Source organism: Arachis hypogaea, chromosome 16, assembly GCF_003086295.3.
Source record: "Arachis hypogaea cultivar Tifrunner chromosome 16, arahy.Tifrunner.gnm2.J5K5, whole genome shotgun sequence".
Lineage (NCBI taxonomy): Eukaryota > Viridiplantae > Streptophyta > Magnoliopsida > Fabales > Fabaceae > Arachis > Arachis hypogaea.
The window spans coordinates 54,566,921-54,593,585 of record NC_092051.1 but is presented as its reverse complement, the minus strand read 5'-3'; the positions used below and the strand labels follow the sequence as shown (position 1 = coordinate 54,593,585).

Here is a 26,665-nt window from a genome sequence, read left to right as displayed (position 1 = left end):
TCCTCGAAAATTGATACAAAATAAAACATATATATATCATATTCACTTTTGAATGCATTTTGGGAAAAAGCAAAAAGTTTCAGCATATATATATAGTTTCGAATACCAAGATATTCATATGGCATAAAATATAGGGGAAAAAGTGCGGTGCGAAATAGAAGCTGTGAGGTAGAGAACTATTCTGTCTAGAGAAATAGAGTAGCCGAATAACCTCGAGACGCGACTTCTAATGTAACACCCCGATTAGCCTAAGCCTTACCTCATGCCGTAAAGAAAGGTTAATCAGAGGTAACGACAATCCTAAGGCTTATACATAAACATATAAATATAGAAGGAATAATAATTCTAGAAGCCCGATGAAGGAATAAGCTCAAAAACAGAGTTACAAAAGCGCAAAACGTTCATATGAAGCTACCAACTTAAGGCACAAGATAAGGATACAAGATAATAAGATATAAGTATATAAGAGAGTATAATAGTCATAAGGAACTAGCCTCAGCCCGGGGAGTTTAAACTGACTAGTCAATATACACATACAGAGTTTTGAAGGTTAAAATAGCATATACAAAATATCTCTCTCAAAGTAAGCCTCAAAGACAAATATAAATACAAAATAAACAAAATGACAACAAAATAGAATAAGGTCCTCCGCTTTGCTACCATCAAACAACTCACCGAGATGGGTTGCGATCTACATCTGAAAAACAACAACAAAATATGGAATGAGAACTGGAGGTTCTCAGTATGGTAACAGTGCCCAGTAACGTAAGATGTAAGACCCTAGGACGCCAGAGGCAATCCTAGAGCTTCATACCAAAGAGATATCCGGCTTAGCAATAATAAATAACTTAAACCATAAATAATAAACAGGATTATCTAAACTTAGGGGATTTCTAACTAATACTAAACACGCCGCTGTATCCCACAACCTTTGCCCACCTAACCTCCGTGCGATCCCATCACCACCGCCTACCGAACCTGCTCAATCCCAGCAGAAAACACAAGAAATACAGATAAGTAAAGCACAAGTAAGATACATGTATAGCAAATAGAACAATTAGTAAGTAAACATGTGATTTATTTAGACATAATAGAGATTAAGCAAAGCAATCAAACAGATAGGAGATACATATGATGAATGCCTTTCCTATTGGCTTGTGATATCACTTGTCGGTCCGTAAATGCCAACCCGACACATCCTTTCGGATGTAGCCTTCCTCCCATTACTAGAGATATAGGCTCTGGACACTCATGCAACAGAAAATATTCTGCCATGCTGGAGATATAGGCTCCGCACACTCATGCAGCAAGGAAGGAAACAACAATAACTATCTCATCATAATAATTCCAAAGACATAGTGTTGGGAACACTCTTACAGCAGGTAAATTGCCACGTCGAAGATATAGGCTCCGCACACTCATGCAACAGAAAAACTGCCACGCCGGAGAATTAGGCTCCGCACACTCCCATATAATCCAATAATTTTATTATTCCTTTTCATGTTCTCAACTCATCATAATCATCACCGGTTTCCAATTCCTCAAACTATTATCATCTATCGTCACCTCTTAAGTTCTTTGAATCATCACCAATATAATACTCCGCCCACTGATAAACCACTATTTTATTGTTTATCTTGTGCTCAATTGAGTGGTTTTTATCAAGTCTTTAAACACTTATTCATACTAATTGCATGATTTTACAATTTCTTCCCAATTTTATTCTATGGTTGAAAACTTGCTTCCTAAGCCTTTAAATTGTGTATTTTAATTCCCCTTTGTGCCATTCGATGCCATGATCTGTGTGTTCAGTGTTTTCAGGCTTTATAGGGCAGGAATGGCTTGGAGGATGGAAATGAAGCTTGCAAAAATGGAAGGAGAACAAGAAATAAAGGAGACAACCAGTGAGCATCGATGCGCACGCATGGCTCACGCGTGTGCGTGACAAGCAAGATTGTACAGCGACGCGTGCGCGTACCAGATGCGTACGCATGACACGCGAAGATAACCACCGACGCGTACGCGTGACTGACGCGTACGCGTGACATGCGCCATGTGCAGAAATCGCAAAAAATGCTAGGGGCGATTTTGGGCTGAGTTTGGACCTAGTTTTTGGCCCAGAAACACAGACTAGAGCCAGGGGACAAGCAGAGACTTGACACACATTCCCATTCGTATAGTTTTAGTTTTAGTTTTGAATCTTAGAGAAAAATTACACTTCCTATAGGTTTCCTTCACATTCATAGATTTCTAGTTTTTATGCTTTTGATGCCTTTGCTTTGGATATTGAGAAGAGTCATTACATCCGTTGAAGTTGCTATTATTCTAGTTTGCTTTCTTATTCCTTTACTCTTTTGATTACTTATTAACCCTGTTCAGATAAGGATGTTGCATTTTGGGATTTATTAATGCAAAAAATTACTTTTACCTTTAATCAATTTTCCGTTCCTATTTTATTTAATTTATCATGTCTTCTTCTTATATGTTTTTGAATGTTACACTCATGTCAATGGAGTAGACTCCCAACTTGACTTGGGGGTTGATTAAAAGGAGACCCTTTGATGACATGTCACCATGTCATGTTTTTCTATGCTTTTTCATTTGTTTTCAATAGGTTTTATGCACTTTCTTGAGCCATAAGCAAGCCAATTGGGTAGATTTTCATGTTTCCTTTGATTTAATCAATCATGTATGAATTCATGCTATTTCATGAGGTTTTATGCTATAATTGTCACATAGTATGATAAAATGAATATCTCATGATTTTAGGCATAGCTTTGATGTGTTTGGTTGATTAATGATAGGTGAAGAAAGCTTGGAGAAAGGTTGAAGCAAGAAGGAATGGCTAGGAGTAAAGGGAGGACAATGGAATAAGTGAAATTGAACCAGAAAGCAAAAAGCTGGACCTAAAGTTAGCCTCAAACTTTTGCACAAACTTTTGGGTGAAAAGTTAGCCCCAATGTTAGACCCCTAACTTTTGGGCTAACGTTGGCACATGAGAATCACCCCTGGGCACCAAAAGTTTGCGCCAACGTTAGCCCCTAACTTTGAGGCTAACGTTGGCACATGAAAAATACAAAGGGAGGAGCAAAAGTTTGCGCCAACGTTAGACCCCTAACTTTTGGGCTAACGTTGGCGCCACACACTACAACAGCTTGAAGGGGTATACTTCCAACAAGAATAACTTGAGCTACAGAGCTCCAAATGAGGTGATTCAAGAAGCATTGGAAAGTAGGAATCAAGAGCTTTCCAAGCATATATGGCACTGCATGGTGGACACTAAAATTGAGGGAGAAAACTGCCCCGCAATGTGCATAAATGAACATGGTGGCAACCTGCAGTGAGGCCACTTGACCTCTGCACCTTCGATGGAGTATAACTCGAGCTGTAGAGCCCCAATTGATGTGCTTCCAAAGGCATTGGAAAGTAGACATTCAGGGCTTTCCAACAATGTATAATAGTATGGGGTGGACAATACTTTTGAGCCTCCAGAACTGGCGTTTTCGCCAACGTTTGAGGCAAACTTTACCTCAAACGCTGCACACCAAAGCCAGCAACCATGCCCTCTTCAAATGATCATAACTTGAGTTGTAGATGTCCAATTGAAGTGATTTCAAGTGGGTTAGAAAGCTGACATTCAGAGCTTTCCAACCATATATGATAGTCTATATTGGGCATAAAATTGGCAACATGACAAGAGGACAAAGTTGGCGCCATAAATGTGCATAAGGGAGGCCAACGTTGGAGCAAAAGTTAGACCCCTAACTTTGGCACCAACGTTGGTATCAGCAAATCATGGTGGCTGATATGAAAAGTTGGAGCAAAAGTTAGACCCCTAACTTTTGCTCAAACTTTTGGTCCAACTTTTGCAAACTCAACCCGGTTCAATTCGGTTCCTCTTCAAACTCCAAGAGCAATCAACCAAGGCCTTTATCAACCCAATTCCATCAAGAGCAAGGGCCCAATTGACACCACTCAGAGGCACAAGAGATAGTTAGAATAGAAATTTCATTTTAATTGTAATTTGTTTTGAATTTCATTTTCATTTTGTAGAAATGCCTATAAATAGGCATCTGTTTCATATTTGTGGAGGCTAGCTCCATAAGGGAGCACGAGGATTCAAGAGCTCTCTTTAAAATTTTCTTTTCTTTGTTTTTGAGTCTTGGGTGGAGAATTGAAGGTGTTCTGTTTCAATCTCAACCTTGAGATTTCTCGCTGCTTTCTTTACTGCTTAATTGAATCGAAATTTATGTTAATTGCTCTTCATCTACTTTCTCTGCAATTTACATTTCCTTTGCAATTGTTCTTGTTGGATCTAGGAAGGCATTGAGATCTAGACTTGGTTATCTAGTCTCTTGGGTTCTGAGATCTTAATTCCAATTTTACATTCTCTGTTTATTGCTTTTCATGTTTATTTACATTTCTGTTTTGGTTCCGAATCAATCAAATCCATCTTTTACTTCTCTGCTTGTTGCAATTTAACTTTTCCTTGTTGAATTTCCGCAAATCCAATTCCCAATTCCCTTTACATTTAATGCAATTTATATTTCTTGTAATTTAAGATTCTTGCAATTTTAATTTCTTGCTCTTTAAGTTACTTGCCAATTTACATTCTGCAACTTTAAATTCATTGTCATTTACTTTCTGTTGGCTACAATTTCACACAATTCACTACATGTCAGCTTGACTAAACTAATCACCCACTAAAATTGCTTGATCCATCAATTCCTGTGGGATCGACCTCACTCCCGTGAGTTATTATTACTTGATGCGACCCGGTGCACTTGCCGGTTAGATTTGTGTGTTTTGGGAGAAATTTATTTTTCACCAAAATACTCATCACCCTTGAGTTGGAATTCTCAAGTGATTAGTTAAATTGGAAGTAGTTGGCTAACTCTTTAGGCACTAACACTAATCCTTCCCAAGAGAGAGGATTAGGATTCGTGAATAAGAGTTAGCTCAATTATTTGACTTTTCTTTATTTAGTAAGGGTTAACTAAGTGAAAACAACAACCTCTTACGATTCCACTTGGGAAAATTCAACAAGGATAGAACTTTCAATTAATCTACACCCGGTCAAGGCTTTTATTTGATTATATAAATTCCCTCGCTAATTTTCATTGCTTTAAATTACAATTATTTATTTTCCTATTCTCGAACTCTTAAAATTTCTCAGAAAACTCCTAACTAATAAAATAGCACCCTTTTGTCAACTCGTTGGGAGACGACCTGGGGTATTGGTGGACGAAATTGTGATTACACTTTGATTATGTAAAATTCATTGCTCTTTCTTTCCCTGGCAACGGCGCCAAAAACTTGGTGGATGAAATTGTGATTACACTTTGATTATGTAAAATTCATTGCTCTTTCTTTCCCTGGCAATGGCACCAAAAACACGATGCCAATACCATGGTTCACAACCTCGCACAACTAACCAGCAAGTGCACTGAGTCATCCAAGTAATACCTTACGTGAGTAAGGGTCGAATCCCACGGAGATTGTTGGTATAAAGCAAGCTATGGTCACCTTGTAAATCTCAGTTTGGCGGATATAAAATAGTAATGGGGTTTTCGAAATTAATTAATAAAATAAGGATAGAAATACTTATGTAACTCATTGGTGAGAATTTCAGATAAGCGTATGGAGATGCATTCGTTCCTCTGAACCTCTGCTTTCCTGCTGTCTTCATCCAATCTATCTTACTCCTTTCTATGGCTGGCTTTATGTAAGGATGTCATCGGTGCCAATGGCTACTTTCGATCTCTCTCGGGAAAATGGTCCAAATGCTCTGTCACAGCACGGCTAATCGTCTGGAGGCATCACCCTTGTCGTTGGTTGCATCCTATTCCTCTCTGTGAAAATGGTCCGATGCGCTGTCACTGCATGGCTAATCATCTTGGAGGTTCTCGATCATACTGGAATAGGATTTACTATCCTTTTTGCGTCTGTCACTACGCCCAGCACTCACGAGTTTTGAGTTCATCATAGTCATTCAATCCCAGAGTCCTACTCGGAATACCACGGACAAGGTTTAGACTTTCCGGACTCTCATGAATGCCGCCATCAATCTAGCTTATACCACGAAGATTCTGATTAAGAGATCTAAGAGATACTCATTCAATCTAATGTAGAACGGAAGTGGTTGTCAGGCACGCGTTCATAGGGAATGATGATGATTGTCACGTTCATCACATTCAGGTTGAAGTGCGGATGAATATCTTAGAAGTGAAATAAGATGAATTGAATAGAAAACAGTAGTACTTTGCATTAATCTTTGAGGAACAGCAAAGCTCTACACCTTAATCTATGGAGTGTAGAAACTCTACCGTTGAAAATACATAAGTGAATAGAGGGTAAGCATGGCCGAATGGCCAGCCTCCCATGGAGGTCTAGAGATCTAAAAATGATCAAAAGATGGTTCAAAAGATCCAAAGATCCAAAGATCCAAAGATCCAAAGATGTCTAATACAATAGTAAAAAGTCCTATTTATAATAAACTAGCCACTAGGGTTTACAAAAGTATGTAATTGATGCATAAATCCACTTCCGGGCCCACTTGGTGTGTGCTTGGGCTGAGCTTGAATGTTACACGTGCAGAGGCTCTTTCTGGAGTTGAATGCCAGCTTTTGTGCCAGTTTGGGCGTTGAACTCCACTTTGCAGCTTGTTTCTAGCGCTGGACGCCAGAATTGGGCAGAAAGCTGGCGTTGAATGCCAGTCTGCGTCATCTAAACTTGGGCAAAGTATGGACTATTATATATTGCTGGAAAGCCCTGGATGTCTACTTTCCAATACAATTGGAAGCATGCCATTTTGAGTTCTGTAGCTCTAGAAAATCTATTTTGAGTGCAGGGAGGTTAGAATCCAACAGCATCAGCAGTCATTCTTCAACCTCTGAATCTGATTTTTGCTCAAATCCCTCAATTTCAGCCAGAAAATACCTGAAATCACAGGAAAACACACAAACTCATAGTAAAGTTCAGAAATGTGAATTTAACATAAAAACTAATGAAAACATCCATAAAAGTAACTAGATCCTACTAAAAACATACTAAAAACAATGTCAAAAAGCGTATAAATTATCCGCTAATCACAACACCAAACTTAAATTGTTGCTTGTCCCCAAGCAACTGAAAATCAAATAGGATAAAAAGAAGAGAATATGCTATAAATTCCAAACTATCAGTGAAACATAGCTTCAATCATATGAGCGGAACTTATAGCTTTTTGCCTCTTGAATAGTTTTGGCATCTCACTTTATCCATTGAGGTTCAGAATGATTGGCATCTATAGGAACTCAGAGTTCAGATAGTGTTATTGATTCTCCTAGTTCAGTATGATGATTCTTGAACACAGCTATTTTATGAGTCTTGGCCGTGGCCCTAAGCACTTTGTTTTCCAGTATTACCACCGGATACATAAATGCCACAGACACATAATTGGGTGAACCTTTTCAGATTGTGACTCAGCTTTGCTAAAGTCCCCAATTAGAGGTGTCCAGGGTTCTTAAGCACACTCTTTTTTTTTTTTTTGCTTTGGACCTTGACTTTAACCGCTCAGTGTCAAGTTTTCACTTGACACCTACACGCCACAAGCACATGGTTAGGGACAGCTTGGTTTAGCCGCTTAGACCAGGATTTTATTCCTTTAGGCCCTCCTATCCACTGATGCTCAAAGCCTTGGGATCCTTTTTATTTGCCCTTGCCTTTTGGTTTTAAGGGTTATTGGCTTTTTGCTCTTGCTTCTTGGTTTTAAGAGCTTTTGGCTTTTTCTGCTTGCTTTTATCTTTTTTTCTTTTTTTCTATATATATATATATATATATATATATATATATATATATATATATATATTTTTTTTTTTTCCTATTTTATTTTTTTTTCTGCAAACTTTGTTCTTTGCTGCTTTTTCTTGCTTCAAGAATTATTTTTATGATTTTTCAGATTATCAAATAACATGTTTCCTAGTCATCATTCTATCAAGAGCCAACATATTTAACATTCTTAGACAACAACTTCAAAAGACATATGCACTGTTCAAGCATACATTCAGAAAATAAGAAGCATTGTCACCACATCAATATAATTAAGCTAAGTTCAAGGATAAATTCGAAACTCATGTACTTCTTGTTCTTTTGAATTAAAACATTTTTCATTTAAGAGAGGTGATGGATTCATAGGACATTCATAACTTTAAGACATAGTTACTAACTACTAATGATCATGTAATGAAGACATAAACATAGATAAGCACATAACATAGAAAACGAAAAACAGAAGAAATAAGAACAAGGAATGAATCCACCTTAGTGATGGTGGCGTTTCCTTCTTGAGGAACCAATGATGTCCTTGAGCTCTTCTATGTCTCTTCCTTGTCTTTGTTGCTCCTCCTTCATTGCTTTTTTATCTTCTCTTATTTCATGAAGGATGATGGAGTGCTCTTGATGTTCCACCCTTAGTTGTCCCATATCGGAACTCAATTCTCCTAGGGAGGTGTTGATTTGCTCCCAATAGTTTTGTGGAGAAAATTGCATTTGAGACATCTCCGAGATCTCATGGTGATGAGCTTCATATGCCTCTTGAGCTCCATGAATGGGCTCTCTTGCTTGCTCTATCTTTTTCTTAGTGATGGGCTTGTCCTCTTTAATGAGGATATCTCCCTCTATGTCAATCCCAGCCGAATTGCATAGGTGGAAAATGAGGTGAGGAAAGGCTAACCTTGCCATAGTGGGGGACTTGTCAGCCACCTTATAGAGTTCTTGAGGTATAATCTCATGAACTTCCACCTCTTCTCCAATCATGATGCTATGGATCATGATGGCCCGGTCTATAGTAACTTCATACCGGTTGCTAGTGGGAATGATTGAGCATTGAATGAACTCCAACCACCCTCTAGCTACAGGCTTAAGGTCCAGTCTTCTTAGTTGAACCAGTTTGCCTTTTGAGTCAATTTTCCATTGAGCTCCTTCTACACATATGTCCATAAGGACTTGGTCCAACCTTTGATCAAAGTTGACTCTCCTTGTATAGGGGCGTGCGTTCTCTTCCATGTTTGGCAAGTTGAACGCCAACCTCACATTTTTCGGACTAAAATCTAAGTATTTCCCCCGAACCATTGTAACATAGTTCTTTGGATCCGGGTTCTTACTTTGATCATGGTTCTTGGTGATCCATGCATTGGCATAGAACTCTTGAACCATTAGGATGCCGACTTGTTGGATGGGATTTGTTAGAACTTCCCAACCTCTTCTTTGAATTTCATGTCGGATCTCCGGATACTCATTTCTTTTGAGTTTGAAAGGGACCTCGGGGATCACATTCTTCTTGGCCACAACGTCATAGAAGTGGTCTTGATGGGCTTTGGAGATGAACCTTTCCATCTCCCATGACTCAGAGGTGGAAGCTTTTGTCTTCCCTTTTCCTTTTCTAGAGGATTCTCTGGTCTTAGGTGCCATCAATTGTAATGGAAAAACAAAAAGCTTATGCTTTTACCACACCAAACTTAGAATTTTGCTCGCCCTCGAGCAAGAGAAGAAAGAATAGATAAAGAAGAAGAAGAAATGGAGGAGAGGGAGAAAGGGTTGTGTTTCGGCCAAGAAGAGAAGAGAGGGTTGTGTTATGTGAAAATGAGGAAGAATGGAGGGTTATATATAGGGATGGGAGCGGGTGGAGGTTCGGCCATTTAGGGTGGGTTTGGGTGGGAAATTGATTTTGAATTTTGAAGGTAGGTGGAGTTTATAAGGTAGGTTTATGGGGAAGAGTGGATGAATGTGAGTGGTGAGGAGGTGATGGGGAAGAGAGATTGAGGTGATTGGTGAAGGGTTTTGGGGAAGAGTGTTTATGGGATTTTGTGAAAGAGAGTGGTGAGGGGTGAGAAGAAGTGAGTGGAGGTAGGTGGGGATCCTGTGGGATCCACAAATCCTGAGGTGATCCTGTGGGGTCCACAGATCCTGAGGTGATCCTGTGGGGTCCACAGATCCTGAGGTGTTCAAGGATTTACAACCTTGCACCAAATTAGGCATGTAAAATGTCCTTGCACACAACTCTGGGCGTTCAGCGCCAGGTTGGTGCCCATTTTGGTCGTTCAATGCCCATTTGTTGCCCATTTCTGGTGTTGAACGCCAAAACCATTCTTGTTCTGGGCGTTCAGCGCCAGCTCCTCTCTAGGGTGCAATTCTGGCGTTCAGCACCCAGATGATGCCCATTCTGGGCGTTCAGCGCCTAGATACTGCCCATTTTGGGCGTTCAGCGCCAGAACCATGCTCTGTTCTGGCGTTGAACGCCAGGCAGATGCTTCCTCCAGGGTGTGATTTTTCTTCTGCTGTTTTTTATTCCGTTTTCAATTTTTATATTTATTTTGTGACTCCTCATGATCATGAACCTACAAAGACATATAACTAAGAAAAAATATAGTTAGATAAATAAAAATTGGGTTGCCTCCCAACAAGCGCTTCTTTAATGTCAATAACTTGACAGTGGGCTCTCATGGAGCCTTACAGATGTTCAGAGCATTGTTGAGGCTCTCCAACACCAAACTTAGAGTTTGGATATGGGAGTTCAACACCAAACTTAGAGTTTGGTTGTGGCCTCCCAACACCAAACTTAGAGTTTGACTGTGGGGGCTTTGTTTGACTCTGCTTTGAGAGAAGCTTTTTCTGCTTCCTCTCCATGGATGCAGAGAGAGATCCTTGAGTTGTAAACACAAGGTTGTCCTTATTTAATTGAAGGATCAATTCTCCTCTGTCCACATCAATCACAGCTCTTGCTGTGGCTAGGAAAGGTCTTCCTAGGATGATGGATTCATCCTCTTCCTTTCCAGTATCTAAGACTATGAAATCAGCAGGGATGTAAAGGCCTTCAACCTTTACTAACACGTCCTCTACTTGTCCATAAGCCTGTTTTCTTGAATTATCTGCCATCTCTAATGAGATTTTAGCAGCTTGCACCCCTTAGATTCCCAGTTTCTCTATTACGGAGAGGGGCATGAGGTTTATCCCTGAACCAAGGTCACACAGAGCCTTAAAGATCATGGTGCCTATGGTACAAGGTATTATGAACTTTCCAGGATCCTGTCTCTTCTGAGGCAATGTCAGTTGATCTAGATCACTTAGTTCATTGGTGAACAAGGGAGGTTCATCTTCCCAAGTTTCAATACCAAATAATTTGGCATTCAGCTTCATGATTGCACCAAGGAACTTGGCAGCTTGCTCTTCAGTAACATCCTCATTCTCTTCAGAAGAGGAATACTCATCAGAGCTCATGAATGGCATAAGGAGGTTCAATGGAATCTCTATGGTCTCTAAATGAGTCTCAGATTCCTTTGGTTCCTCAGAGGGAAACTCCTTATTGATTTCTGGGCATCCCAGGAGGTCTTCCTCCTTGGGATTCACGTCCTCTCCTTCCCTTACAGGTTCGGCCATGGTGCTTATGTCAATGGCCTTGCACTCTCCTTTTGGATTCTCTTCTGTATTGCTTGGGAGAGTACTAGGAGGGATTTCAGTGATCCTTTTACTCAGCTGGCCCACTTGTGCTTCCAAATTTCTAATGGAAGACCTTGTTTTATTCATGAAACTCACAGTGGTCTTAGATAGATCAGAGACTAAGTTTGCTAAATTAGAGGTATTTTGTTCAGAGTTCTCTATCTGTTGCTGAGTGGATGATGGAAAAGGTTTATTATTGTTAAACCTGTTTCTTCCACCATTATTAAAGCCTTTGTTGAGGCCTTTGATCCTTCCATGAGAGATTTGGATGATTTCTCCATGATGGGTTATAGGTGTTTCCATAAGGTTCACCTAAGTAATTCACCTCTGTTATTGCAGGGTTTTCAGGATCATAAGCTTCTTCTGCATAAGAAGCCTCTTGAGTATTGTTGGATGCAGCTTGCATTCCATTCAGACTCTGAGAAATCATATTGACTTGCTGAGTCAATATTTTGTTATGAGCCAATATGGCATTCAGAGTATCAACTTCAAGAAATCCCTTCTTCATAGGCGTCCCATTACTCACAGGATTCCTCTCAGAAGTGTACATGAACTGGTTATTAGCAACCATGTCAATGAGTTCTTGAGCTTCTGCAGGCGTTTTCTTTAGGTGAATGGATCCACCTGCAGAAGTATCCAATGACATCTTTGATAGCTCAGATAAACCATCATAGAAGATATCCAGGATGGTCCATTCTAAAAGCATGTCAGAAGGACACTTTTTGGTCAGCTGCTTGTATCTTTCCCAAGCTTCATAGAGGGATTCACCTTCTTTTTGTCTGAAGGTTTGAACATCAGCTCTAAGCTTGCTCAGCTTTTGAGGAGGAAAGAACTTGGCTAAGAAAGCCGTGACCAGCTTATCCCAAGAGTTCAGGCTGTCTTTGGGTTGAGAGTCCAACCACACTCTAGCTCTGTCTCTTACAGCAAAAGGGAAAAGCATGAGCCTGTAGACCTCAGGATCTACTCCATTAGTCTTAACAGTATCACAGATCTGTAAGAATTCAGTTAAGAACTGAAAAGGATCTTCAGATGGAAGTCCATGAAACTTGCAGTTCTGCTGCATCAGAGAAACTAGCTGAGGTTTCAGCTCAAAATTGTTTGCTCCAATGGTAGGAATGGAGATGCTTCTTCCATGTAAACTGGAATTAGGTGTAGTAAAGTCACCAAGCGTTCTCCTTGCATTATTGTTTTTGGGTTCGGCTGCCATCTCCTTTACTTGTTCAAAATTTTCAATAAGGTTGTCTCTGGATTGTTGTAATTTAGCTTCTCTTAGTTTTCTTTTCAGAGTCCTTTCAGGTTCTGGATCAGCTTCAACAAGAATGCCTTTTTCTTTGTCTCTGCTCATAAGAAAGAGAAGAGAAAAAGAAAAGAAGATGAATCCTCTATGTCACAGTAAAGAGGTTCTTTATTGTTAGCAGAAGAAGAAAAGAAGAAAAAAATTCGAACACAGATAGAAGAGGGGGTTCGAATTTGGTGAGTTTAGTAGATGAATAAATAAATAGAATAAGATGAGAGAGGGAAGTGAATTTTCGAAAATAATTTTTTTGAAAAAGGGTTAGTGATTTTCGAAAATAGTTTTTTTGAAAAAGGTTAGTAGTTTTCGAAAATTAAAATCTTAAAAATTGAAATAATTAGTTAATTAAAAAGAAATTTTGAAAAAGAGGGAAGATATTTTCGAAAATTAGAGAGAGAGAGTTAGTTAGGTAGTTTTGAAAAAGATAAGAAACAAACAAAAAGTTAGTTAGTTAGTTGAAACAAATTTTGAAAAGATAAGAAGTTAGGAAGTTAGAAAAGATATTTTAAAATCAAATTTTTGAAAAAGATAAGATAAGAAGATATTTTTGAAAAGATATGATTGAAATTAGTTTTGAAAAAGATTTGATTTTTAAAATCACAATTAATGACTTGATTCACAAGAAATCACAAGATATGATTCTAGAACTCAAAGTTTGAATCATTCTTAACAAGTAAGTAACAAACTTGAAATTTTTGAATCAAAACATTAATTGTTATTGTTATTTTCGAAAATTATGAGGTAAAGATAAGAAAAAGATTTTTGAAAAATATTTTTAAAATTTTCGAAAATAACTAAGAAAAATGAAAAAGATTTAATTTTTTGAAAAAGATTTTGAAAAAGATAAGATTTTTAAATTGAAAATTTGATTTGACTCATAGAAAACAACTAGATTTTAAAAATTTTTGAAAAAGTCAAATCTAATTTTTGAAATTTTAAGAGAGAAAAAGGGAAAGATATTTTTTGATTTTTGAATTTTAATGATGAGAGGGAAAAATTAAAACATCATTTTCATGTTTTTCTCTTTTATTTTTGAATCAAAACAAGGAATGCATGCAAGAACACTATGAATGTCAAGATGAACACCAAGAACACTATGAAGATCATGATGAACATCAAGAACATTTTTTTTGAAAAATTTTTAATGCAAAGAAAACATGCAGGACACCAAACTTAGAATTCTTTAATGCTTAGACACTAAGAATCCAAGAATGCATATGAAAAACAAGAAAAGACACAAACCATGCAAATGCAAAGATCAAACAAGAAGACTTACCAAGAACAACTTGAAGATCATGAAGAACACTATGAATACATGAGAATTTTCGAAAAAAAAAATGCAAGATGAGTATGCAATTGACACCAAACTTATAACATGACACATGACTCAAACAAGAAACACATAAATATTTTTTTTGATTTTTTTATGATTCTCTAATTTTTTTTGTATTTTTTTTTCGAAAATTAGTGTGAAAAAGAAAAATAAGGATTCCAAAATTTTTAATATGAATTCCAGGAATCTTATGCTTTTTAGTCTAAAGCTCCAATCAAAGGGTCAGGCATGGCTGAATAGCCAGCCAAGCTTTAGTATGTAAATCAGGAACAGCAGCAGGTGAATTAGCAACAACTAGCTTGCTCTTGATAACAAATTGGAAGCCTTAGTCCAAATGAATTTAGACATGGCTTTACATGCTTCATGAAACACTAGAATTCATTCTTAAAAATTCTGAAGAAAATTATATTTTTTTGAAAACATTTTTATTTTTTTTTAAAAATTTTTTTTTAAAACAAAGGAGAAAGTTTTTTTTTTTTGAAAGATTTTTTTGAAATTTTTTTTTTGAAAACCTTTTGAAAAGAAAAGAAAAGAAAGTTACCTAATCTAAGCAACAAGATGAACCGTCAGTTGTCCAAACTCGAACAATCCCCGGCAACGGCGCCAAAAACTTGGTGGACGAAATTGTGATTACACTTTGATTATGTAAAATTCATTGCTCTTTCTTTCCCCGGCAACGGCGCCAAAAACTTGGTGGACGAAATTGTGATTAAACTTTGATTATGTAAAATTCATTGCTCTTTCTTTCCCTGGCAATGGCACCAAAAACACGATGCCAATACCATGGTTCACAACTTCGCACAACTAACCAGCAAGTGCACTGAGTCGTCCAAGTAATACCTTACGTGAGTAACGGTCGAATCCCATGGAGATTGTTGGTATGAAGCAAGCTATGGTCACCTTGTAAATCTCAGTCAGGCGGATATAAAATAGTAATGGGGTTTTCGAAATTAATTAATAAAATAAGGATAGAAATACTTATGTAACTCATTGGTGAGAATTTCAGATAAGCGTATGGAGATGCATTCGTTCCTCTGAACCTCTGCTTTCCTGCTGTCTTCATCCAATCTATCTTACTCCTTTCTATGGCTGGCTTTATGTAAGGATGTCACCGGTGCCAATGGCTACTTTCGATCTCTCTCGGGAAAATGGTCCAAATGCTCTGTCACAGCACGGCTAATCGTCTGGAGGCATCACCCTTGTCATTGGTTGCATCCTATTCCTCTCTGTGAAAATGGTCTGATGCGCTGTCCCTGCATGGCTAATCATCTTGGAGGTTCTCGATCATACTGGAATAGGATTTTCTATCCTTTTTGCGTCTGTCACTACGCCCAGCACTCACGAGTTTTGATTTCGTCACAGTCATTCAATCCCAGAGTCCTACTCGGAATACCACGGACAAGGTTTAGACTTTCCGGAATCTCATGAATGCTGCCATCAATCTAGCTTATACCACGAAGATTCTGATTAAGAGATCTAAGAGATACTCATTCAATCTAATGTAGAACGGAAGTGGTTGTCAGGCACGCGTTCATAGGGAATGATGATGATTGTCACGTTCATCACATTCAGGTTGAAGTGCGGATGAATATCTTAGATGCGAAATAAGATGAATTGAATAGAAAATAGTAGTACTTTGCATTAATCTTTGAGGAACAGCAGAGCTCCACACCTTAATCTATGGAGTGTAGAAACTCTACCGTTGAAAATACATAAGTGAATAGAGGGTAAGCATGGCCGAATGGCCAGCCTCCCATGGAGGTCTAGAGATCTAGAAATGATCAAAAGATGGTTCCAAAGATCCAAAGATCCAAAGATCCAAAGATGTCTAATACAATAGTAAAAAGTCCTATTTATAATAAACTAGCCACTAGGGTTTACAAAAGTAAGTAATTGATGCATAAATCCACTTCCGGGGCCCACTTGGTGTGTGCTTGGGCTGAGCTTGAATGTTACACGTGCAAAGGCTCTTTCTGGAGTTGAATGCTAGCTTTTGTGCCAATTTGGGCGTTGAACTCCACTTTGCAGCTTGTTTCTGGCGCTGGACGCCAGAATTGGGCAGAGAGCTGGCGTTGAATGCCAGTTTGCGTCGTCTAAACTTGGGCAAAGTATGGACTATTATATATTTCTGGAAAGCCCTGGATGTCTACTTTCCAATGCAATTGAAAGCGTGCCATTTTGAGTTCTGTAGCTCCAGGTAATCCATTTTGAGTGCAGGGAGGTCAGAATCAAACAGCATTAGCAGTCCTTCTTCAACCTCTGAATCTGATTTTTGCTCAAATCCCTCAATTTCAGCCAGAAAATACCTGAAATCACAGAAAAACACACAAACTCATAGTAAAGTCCAGAAATGTAAATTTAACATAAAAACTAATGAAAACATCCCTAAAAGTAACTAGATCATACTAAAAACATACTAAAAACAATGTCAAAAAGCGTATAAATTATCCGCTCATCACAACACCAAACTTAAATTGTTGCTTGTCCCCAAGCAACTGAAAATCAAAATAGGATAAAAAGAAGAGAATATACTATAAATTCCAAACTATCAATGAAACATAGCTTCAATTATATGAGCGGGACTTATAGCTTTTTGCCTCTTGAATAGTTTTGGCATCTCACTTTATCCATTGAGGTTCAGAATGATTGGCATCTATAGGAACTCAGAGTTCAGATAGTGTTATTGATTCTCCTAGTTCAGTATGATGATTCTTGAATACAGCTATTTTATGAGTCTTGGCCGTGGCCCTAAGCACTTTGTTTTCCAGTATTACCACCGGATACATAAATGCCACAGACACATAATTGGGTGAACCTTTTCAGATTGTGACTCAACTTTGCTAAAGTCCCCAATTAGAGGTGTCCAGGGTTCTTAAGCACACTATTTTTTTTTTTTGCTTTGGACCTTGACTTTAACCGCTCAGTCTCAAGTTTTCACTTGACACCTACACGCCACAAGCACATGGTTAGGGACAGCTTGGTTTAGCCGCTTAGACCAGGATTTTATTCCTTTAGGACCTCCTATCCACTGATGCTCAAAGCCTTGGGATCCTTTTTATTTGCCCTTGCCTTTTGGTTTTAAGGGTTATTGGCTTTTTGCTCTTGCCTCTTGGTTTTAAGAGCTTTTGGCTTTTTCTGCTTGCTTTTTTCTTTTTTTCTTTTTTTTCTATATATATATATATATATATAAATTTTTTTTTTGCCTATTTTATTTTTTTTTTCTGCAAGCTTTGTTCTTTGCTGCTTTTTCTTGCTTCAAGAATCATTTTTATGATTTTTCAGATTATCAAATAACATGTCTCCTAGTCATCATTCTTTCAAGAGCCAACATATTTAACATTCTTAGACAACAACTTCAAAAGACATATGCACTGTTCAAGCATACATTCAGAAAACAAGAAGCATTGTCACCACATCAATATAATTAAGCTAAGTTCAAGGATAAATTCGAAACTCATGTACTTCTTGTTCTTTTGAATTAAAACATTTTTCATTTAAGAGAGGTGATGGATTCATAGGACATTCATAACTTTAAGACATAGTTACTAACTACTAATGATCATGTAATGAAGACACAAACATAGATAAGCACATAACATAGAAAACGAAAAACAGAAGAAATAAGAACAAGGAATGAATCCACCTTAGTGATGGTGGTGTTTCCTTCTTGAGGAACCAATGATGTCCTTGAGCTCTTTTATGTCTCTTCCTTGTCTTTGTTGCTCCTCCTTTATTGCTTTTTGATCTTCTCTTATTTCATGAAGGATGATGGAGTGCTCTTGATGTTCCACCCTTAGTTGTCCCATATCAGAACTCAATTCTCCTAGGGAGGTGTTGATTTGCTCCCAATAGTTTTGTGGAGGAAAATGCATTTGAGGCATCTCCGGGATCTCATGGTGATGAGCTTCATACGCCTCTTGAGCTCCATGAATGGGCTCTCTTGCTTGCTCCATCTTTTTCTTAGTGATGGGCTTGTCCTCTTTAATGAGGATATCTCCCTCTATGTCAATCCCAGCCGAATTGCATAGGTGGCAAATGAGGTGAGGAAAGGCTAACCTTGCCATAGTGGGGGACTTGTCAGCCACCTTGTAGAGTTCTTGAGGTATAATCTCATGAACTTCCACCTCTTCTCCAATCATGATGCTATGGATCATGATGGCCCGGTCTATAGTAACTTCAGACCGGTTGCTAGTGGGAATGATTGAGCATTGAATGAACTCCAACCACCCTTTAGCTACAGGCTTAAGGTCCAGTCTTCTTAGTTGAACCAGTTTGCCTTTTGAGTCAATTTTCCATTGAGCTCCTTTTACACATATGTCCATAAGGACTTGGTCCAACCTTTGATCAAAGTTGACTCTCCTTGTATAGGGGCGTGCGTTCTCTTCCATGTTTGGCAAGTTGAACGCCAACCTCACATTTTTCGGACTAAAATCTAAGTATTTCCCCCGAACCATTGTAACATAGTTCTTTGGATCCAGGTTCTTACTTTGATCATGGTTCTTGGTGATCCATGCATTGGCATAGAACTCTTGAACCATTAGGATGCCGACTTGTTGGATGGGATTTGTTAGAACTTCCCAACCTCTTCTTTGAATTTCATGTCGGATCTCCGGATACTCATTTCTTTTGAGTTTGAAAGGGACCTCGGGGATCTCCTTCTTCTTGGCCACAACATCATATAAATGGTCTTGATGGGCTTTGGAGATGAACCTTTCCATCTCCCATGACTCGGAAGTGGAAGCTTTTGTCTTCCCTTTTCCTTTTCTAGAGGATTCTCCAGTCTTAGGTGCCATCAATTGTAATGGAAAAACAAAAAGCTTATGCTTTTACCACACCAAACTTAGAATTTTGCTCGCCCTCGAGCAAGAGAAGAAAGAATAGATAAAGAAGAAGAAGAAATGGAGGAGAGGGAGAAGGGGTTGTGTTTCGGCCAAGAAGAGAAGAGAGGGTTGTGTTGTGTGAAAATGAGGAAGAATGGAGGGTTATATATAGGGATGGGAGGGGGAGGAGGTTCGGCCATTTAGGGTGGGTTTGGGTGAGAAATTGATTTTGAATTTTGAAGGTAGGTGGAGTTTATGAGGTAGGTTTATGGGGAAGAGTGGATGGATGTGAGTGGTGAGGAGGTGATGGGGAAGAGAGATTGAGGTGATTGGTGAAGGGTTTTGGGGAAGAGTGTTTATGGGATTTTGTGAAAGAGAGTGGTGAGGGGTGAGAAGAAGTGAGTGGAGGTAGGTGGGGATCCTGTGGGGTCCACAGATCCAGAGGTGATCCTGTGGGGTCCACAGATCCTGAGGTGTTCAAGGATTTACAACCTTGCACCAAATTAGGCATGTAAAATGCCCTTGCACACAACTCTGGGCGTTCAGCGCCAGGTTGGTGCCCATTTTGGTCATTCAACGCCCATTTGTTGCCCATTTCTGGTGTTGAACGCCAGAACCATGCTTGTTCTGGGCGTTCAGCGCCAGCTCCTCTCCAGGGTGCAATTCTGGCGTTCAGCGCCCAGATGATGCCCATTTTGGGCGTTCAGCGCCTAGATACTGCCCATTTTGGGCGTTCAGCGCCAGAACCATGCTCTATTCTGGCGTTGAACGCCAGGCAGATGCTTCCTCCACGGTGTGATTTTTCTTCTGCTGTTTTTTATTCCGTTTTCAATTTTTATATTTATTTTGTGACTCCTCATGATCATGAACCTACAAAGACATATAACTAAGAAAAAATATAGTTAGATAAATAAAAATTGGGTTGCCTCCCAACAAGCGCTTCTTTAATGTCAATAGCTTGACAGTGGGCTCTCATGGAGCCTTACAGATGTTCAGAGCATTGTTGAGGCTCTCCAACACCAAACTTAGAGTTTGGATATGGGAGTTAAACACCAAACTTAGAGTTTGACTGTGGGGGCTTTGTTTGACTCTGCTTTGAGAGAAGCTTTTTCTGCTTCCTCTCCATGGATGCAGAGAGAGATCCTTGAGTTGTAAACACAAGGTTGTCCTTATTTAATTGAAGGATCAATTCTCCTCTGTCCACATCAATCACAGCTCTTGCTGTGGTTAGGAAAGGTCTTCCTAGGATGATGGATTCATCCTCTTCCTTTCCAGTATCTAAGACTATGAAATCAGCAGGGATGTAAAGGCCTTCAACCTTTACTAACACGTCCTCTACTTGTCCATAAGCCTATTTTCTTGAATTATCTGCCATCTCTAATGAGATTTAGCAGCTTGCACCCCATAGATTCCCAGTTTCTCTATTACAGAGAGGGGCATGAGGTTTATCCCTGAACCAAGGTCACACAGAGCCTTAAAGATCATGGTGCCTATGGTACAAGGTATTATGAACTTTCCAGGATCCTGTCTCTTCTGAGGCAATGTCAGTTGATCCAGATCACTTAGTTCATTGGTGAACAAGGGAGGTTCATCTTCCCAAGTTTCAATACCAAATAATTTGGCATTCAGCTTCATGATTGCACCAAGGAACTTGGCAGCTTGCTCTTCAGTAACATCCTCATTCTCTTCAGAAGAGGAATACTCATCAGAGCTCATGAATGGCATAAGGAGGTTCAATGGAATCTCTATGGTCTCTAGATGAGTCTCAGATTCCTTTGGTTTCTCAGAGGGAAACTCCTTATTGATCACTGGGCATCCCAGGAGGTCTTCCTCCTTGGGATTCACGTCCTCTCCTTCCCTTACAGGTTCGGCCATGGTGCTTATGTCAATGGCCTTGTACTCTCCTTTTGGATTCTCTTCTGTATTGCTTGGGAGAGTACTAGGAGGGATTTCAGTGATCCTTTTACTTAGCTGGCCCACTTTTGCTTCCAAATTTCTAATGGAAGACCTTGTTTAATTCATGAAACTCACAGTGGCCTTAGATAGATCAGAGACTAAGTTTGCTAAATTAGAGGTATTTTATTCAGAGTTCTCTATCTGTTGCTGAGTGGATGATGGAAAAGGTTTATTATTGTTAAACCTGTTTCTTCCCCCATTATTAAAGCCTTTGTTGAGGCCTTTGATCCTTCCATGAGAGATTTGGATGATTTATCCATGATGGGTTATAGGTGTTTCCATAAGGTTCACCTAAGTAATTCACCTCTACTATTGCAGGGTTTTCAGGATTATAAGCTTCTTCTGCATAAGAAGCCTCTTGAGTACTGTTGGATGCAGCTTGCATTCCATTCAGACTCTGAGAAATCATATTGACTTGCTGAGTCAATATTTTGTTCTGAGCCAATATGGCATTGAGAGTATCAACTTCAAGAACTTCCTTCTTCATAGGCGTCCCATTACTCACAGGATTCCTCTCAGAAGTGTACATGAACTGGTTATTAGCAACCATGTCAATGAGTTCTTGAGCTTCTGCAGGCATTTTCTTTAGGTGAATGGATCCACCTGCAGAAGTATCCAATGACATCTTTGATAGCTCAGATAAACCATCATAGAAGATATCCAGGATGGTCCATTCTGAAAGCATGTCAGAAGGACACTTTTTGGTCAGCTGCTTGTATCTTTCCCAAGCTTCATAGAGGGATTCACCTTCTTTCTGTCTGAAGGTTTGAACATCGGCTCTAAGCTTGCTCAGCTTTTGAGGAGGAAAGAACTTGGCTAAGAAAGCCGTGACCAGCTTATCCCAAGAGTTCAGGCTGTCTTTGGGTTGAGAGTCCAACCACACTCTAGCTCTGTCTCTTACAGCAAAAGGGAAAAGCATGAGCCTGTAGACCTCAGGATCTACTCCATTAGTCTTAACAGTATCACAGATCTGCAAGAATTCAGTTAAGAACTGAAAAGGATCTTCAGATAGAAGTCCATGAAACTTGTAGTTCTGCTGCATCAGAGAAACTAGCTGAGGTTTCAGCTCAAAATTGTTTGCTCCAATGGTAGGAATGGAGATGCTTCTTCCATGTAAATTGGAATTAGGTGCAGTAAAGTCACCAAGCATTCTCCTTGCATTATTGTTGTTGGGTTCGGTTGCCATCTCCTTTACTTGTTCGAAATTTTCAATAAGGTTGTCTCTAGATTGTTGTAATTTAGCTTCTCTTAGTTTTCTTTTCAGAGTCCTTTCAGGTTCTGGATCAGCTTCAACAAGAATGCCTTTTTCTTTGTCTCTGCTCATAAGAAAGAGAAGAGAAAAAGAAAAGAAGAGGAATCCTCTATGTCACAGTAAAGAGGTTCCTTATTGTTAGTAGAAGAAGAAAATAAGAAAAAAATTCGAACACAGATAGAAGAGGGGGTTCGAATTTGGTGAGTTTAGTAGATGAATAAATAAATAGAATAAGATGAGAGAGGGAAGTGAATTTTTGAAAATAATTTTTTCAAAAAAGGGTTAGTGATTTTCGAAAATATTTTTTTTGAAAAAGGTTAGTAGTTTTCGAAAATTAAAATCTTAAAAATTGAAATAATTAGTTAATTAAAAAGAAATTTTGAAAAAGAGGGAAGATATTTTTGAAAATTAGAGAGAGAGAGTTAGTTAGGTAGTTTTGAAAAAGATAAGAAACAAACAAAAAGTTAGTTAGTTAGTTGAAACAAATTTTGAAAAGATAAGAAGTTAGGAAGTTAGAAAAGATATTTTGAAATCAAATTTTTGAAAAAGATAAGATAAGAAGATATTTTTGAAAAGATATGATTGAAATTAGTTTTGAAAAAGATTTGATTTTTAAAATCACAATTAATGACTTGATTCACAAGAAATCACAAGATATGATTCTAGAACTCAAAGTTTGAATCTTTCTTAACAAGTAAGTAACAAACTTGAAATTTTTGAATCAAAACATTAATTGTTATTGTTATTTTCGAAAATTATGAGGTAAAGATAAGAAAAAGATTTTTGAAAAATATTTTTAAAATTTTCGAAAATAACTAAGAAAAATGAAAAAGATTTAATTTTTTGAAAAAGATTTTGAAAAAGATAAGATTTTTAAATTGAAAATTTGATTTGACTCATAGAAAATAACTAGATTTTAAAATTTTTTGAAAAAGTCAAATCTAATTTTTGAAATTTTAAGAGAGAAAAAGGGAAAGATATTTTTTTGATTTTTGAATTTTAATGATGAGAGGGAAAAATTAAAACATCATTTTCATGTTTTTCTCTTTTATTTTTGAATCAAAACAAGGAATGCATGCAAGAACACTATGAATGTCAAGATGAACACCAAGAACACTATGAAGATCATGATGAACATCAAGAACATTTTTTTTGAAAAATTTTTAATGCAAAGAAAACATGCAGGACACCAAACTTAGAATTCTTTAATGCTTAGACTCTAAGAATCCAAGAATGCATATGAAAAACAAGAAAAGACACAAACCATGCAAATGCAAAGATTAAACAAGAAGACTTACCAAGAACAACTTGAAGATCATGAAGAACACTATGAATGCATGAGAATTTTCGAAAAAAAAAATGCAAGATGAGTATGCAATTGACACCAAACTTATAACATGACACATGACTCAAACAAGAAACACATAAATATTTTTTTTGATTTTTTTATGATTCTCTAATTTTTTTTTTGTATTTTTTTTTAAAAATTAGTGTGAAAAAGAAAAATAAGGATTCCAAAATTTTTAATATGAATTCCAGGAATCTTATGCTTTTTAGTCTAAAGCTCCAATCAAAGGGTCAGGCATGGCTTAATAGCCAGCCAAGCTTTAGTATGTAAATCAGGAACATCAGCAGGTGAATTAGCAACAACTAGCTTGCTCTTGATAACAAATTGGAAGCCTCAGTCCAAATGAATTTAGTCATGGCTTTACATGCTTCATGAAACACTAGAATTCATTCTTAAAATTTCTGAAGAAAATTATATTTTTTTGAAAACATTTTTATTTTTTTAAATTTTTTTTTTTTAAAATAAAGGAGAAAGTTTTTTTTTTTGAAAGATTTTTTTGAAATTTTTTTTTGAAAACCTTTTGAAAAGAAAACGAAAAGAAAGTTACCTAATCTGAGCAACAAGATGAACCGTCAGTTGTCCAAACTCGAACAATCCCCGGCAACGACGCCAAAAACTTGGTGGACGAAATTGTGATTACACTTTGATTATGTAAAATTCATTGCTCTTTCTTTCCCCGGCAACGGCGCCAAAAACTTGGTGGACGAAATTGTGATTACACTTTGATTATGTAAAATTCATTGCTCTTTCTTTCCCTGGCAATGGCACCAAAAACACGATGCCAATACCATGGTTCACAACTTCGCACAACTAACCAGCAAGTGCACTGAGTCGTCCAAGTAATACCTTACGTGAGTAACGGTCGAATCCCACGGAGATTGTTGGTATGAAGCAAGCTATGGTCACCTTGTAAATCTCAGTCAGGCGGATATAAAATAGTAATGGGGTTTTCGAAATTAATTAATAAAATAAGGATAGAAATACTTATGTAACTCATTGGTGAGAATTTCAGATAAGCGTATGGAGATGCATTCGTTCCTCTGAACCTCTGCTTTCCTGCTGTCTTCATCCAATCTATCTTACTCCTTTCTATGGCTAGCTTTATGTAAGAATGTCACCGGTGCCAATGGCTACTTTCGATCTCTCTCGGGAAAATGGTCCAAATGCTCTGTCACAGCACGGCTAATCGTCTGGAGGCATCACCCTTGTCGTTGGTTGCATCCTATTCCTCTCTGTGAAAATGGTCCGATGCGCTGTCACTGCATGGCTAATCATCTTGGAGGTTCTCGATCATACTGGAATAGGATTTACTATCCTTTTTGCGTCTGTCACTACGCCCAGCACTCACGAGTTTTGAGTTCGTCACAGTCATTCAATCCCAGAGTCCTACTCGGAATACCACGGACAAGGTTTAGACTTTCCGGAATCTCATAAATGCTGCCATCAATCTAGCTTATACCACGAAGATTCTGATTAAGAGATCTAAGAGATACTCATTCAATCTAATGTAGAACGGAAGTGGTTGTCAGGCACGCGTTCATAGGGAATGATGATGATTGTCACGTTCATCACATTCAGGTTGAAGTGCGGATGAATATCTTAGAAGCGAAATAAGATGAATTGAATAGAAAACAGTAGTACGTTGTATTAATCTTTGAGGAACAGCAGAGCTCCACACCTTAATCTATGGAGTGTAGAAACTCTACCGTTGAAAATACATAAGTGAATAGAGGGTAAGCATGGCCGAATGGCAGCCTCCCATGGAGGTCCAGAGATCTAAAAATGATCAAAAGATGGTTCCAAAGATCCAAAGATCCAAAGATCTAAAGATCCAAAGATGTCTAATACAATAGTAAAAAGTCCTATTTATAATAAACTAGCCACTAGGGTTTACAGAAGTAAGTAATTGATGCATAAATCCACTTCCGGGGCCCACTTGGTGTGTGCTTAGGCTGAGCTTGAATGTTACACGTGCAGAGGCTCTTTCTGGAGTTGAATGCCAGCTTTTGTGCCAGTTTAGGCGTTGAACTCCACTTTGCAGCTTGTTTCTGGCGCTGGACGCCAGAATTGGGCAGAGAGCTGGCGTTGAATGCCAGTTTGCGTCATCTAAACTTGGGCAAAGTATGGACTATTATATATTTCTGGAAAGCCCTGGATGTCTACTTTCCAATGCAATTTGAAGCGCGCCATTTTGAGTTCTGTAGCTCCAGAAAATCCATTTTGAGTGTAGGGAGGTTAGAATCCAACAACATCAGCAGTCCTTCTTCAACCTCTGAATCTGATTTTTGCTCAAGTCCCTCAATTTCAGCCAGAAAATACCTGAAATCACAGAAAAACATACAAACTCATAGTAAAGTCCAAAAATGTGAATTTAACATAAAAACTAATGAAAACATCCCTAAAAGTAACTAGATCCTACTAAAAACATACTAAAAACAATGTCAAAAAGCGTATAAATTATCCGCTCATCAGGTATCTACTCCCAGTATTTTTATTCTAATTTTGTAACAACCCTTCTAAATTAATAAGCGGATTTTTACTGGTTAAGAACTGTACTCGCAACGTTATTTCCAGATTAATTTCTTAATCGGCTAATTTTTGCCACGTTAATTTTTGGCGCCGTTGCCGGGAAGTTGCAATAGCGTGCTAAATTGTTAGTTGGTGTAAATATTTTTAATTTTATTTATTTGCATATTTTATTTTATTTTATTACCATGAGCTGTATGTTTCTTTCATTGAATGATGCATTCACTGCCTGATCCGAGCTTAGCCGCATTTGATCCTGAAATTGAAAGAACTCTTTCACGTATTAGGCGAGCTCGGCGTTGGTTAGCCTCTTAGGGTGGTGAAGTGGTTACTATCAATTCACCAGTCTCATCAGAGGGCACATCTGAACCACCATTTGAGGAAGAAACAAGCTCCTCTACTACTGATTCAGTTAATTTACGTGAAGGATATGGAGGAGCCCAGGAGGATTACTCTCCAAGAAGCTAGAGCTCCAGACTTTACACTGCAACCGTATCAAGCGCGTCACCCAAATCTGGCTGCAGATTTTAAACTGAAGACTGCGCTAATCAACTTGATACCTAAGTTTCATGGCTTACCTGCTCAGGAGCCTATAAAGCACCTCAGGGATTTTCAGACAGCCTGTTCTACTGTTAGGCGTCATGGTGCAGATGAGACTGCT

The 26,665-nt window shown here is 38.3% G+C and overlaps 2 non-coding genes across 2 annotated transcripts; both read left to right on the top strand.

The window, feature by feature from the left end:
* Positions 1-12,175: 12,175 nt before the first annotated feature.
* LOC112761623 (small nucleolar RNA R71) lies at positions 12,176-12,283 on the top strand. The gene has a single exon (XR_003182011.1). It is a non-coding gene; the product is annotated as a small nucleolar RNA R71 (small nucleolar RNA).
* Positions 12,284-21,557: 9,274 nt separating this feature from the next.
* LOC112761738 (small nucleolar RNA R71) lies at positions 21,558-21,665 on the top strand. The gene has a single exon (XR_003182118.1). It is a non-coding gene; the product is annotated as a small nucleolar RNA R71 (small nucleolar RNA).
* Positions 21,666-26,665: the final 5,000 nt, after the last annotated feature.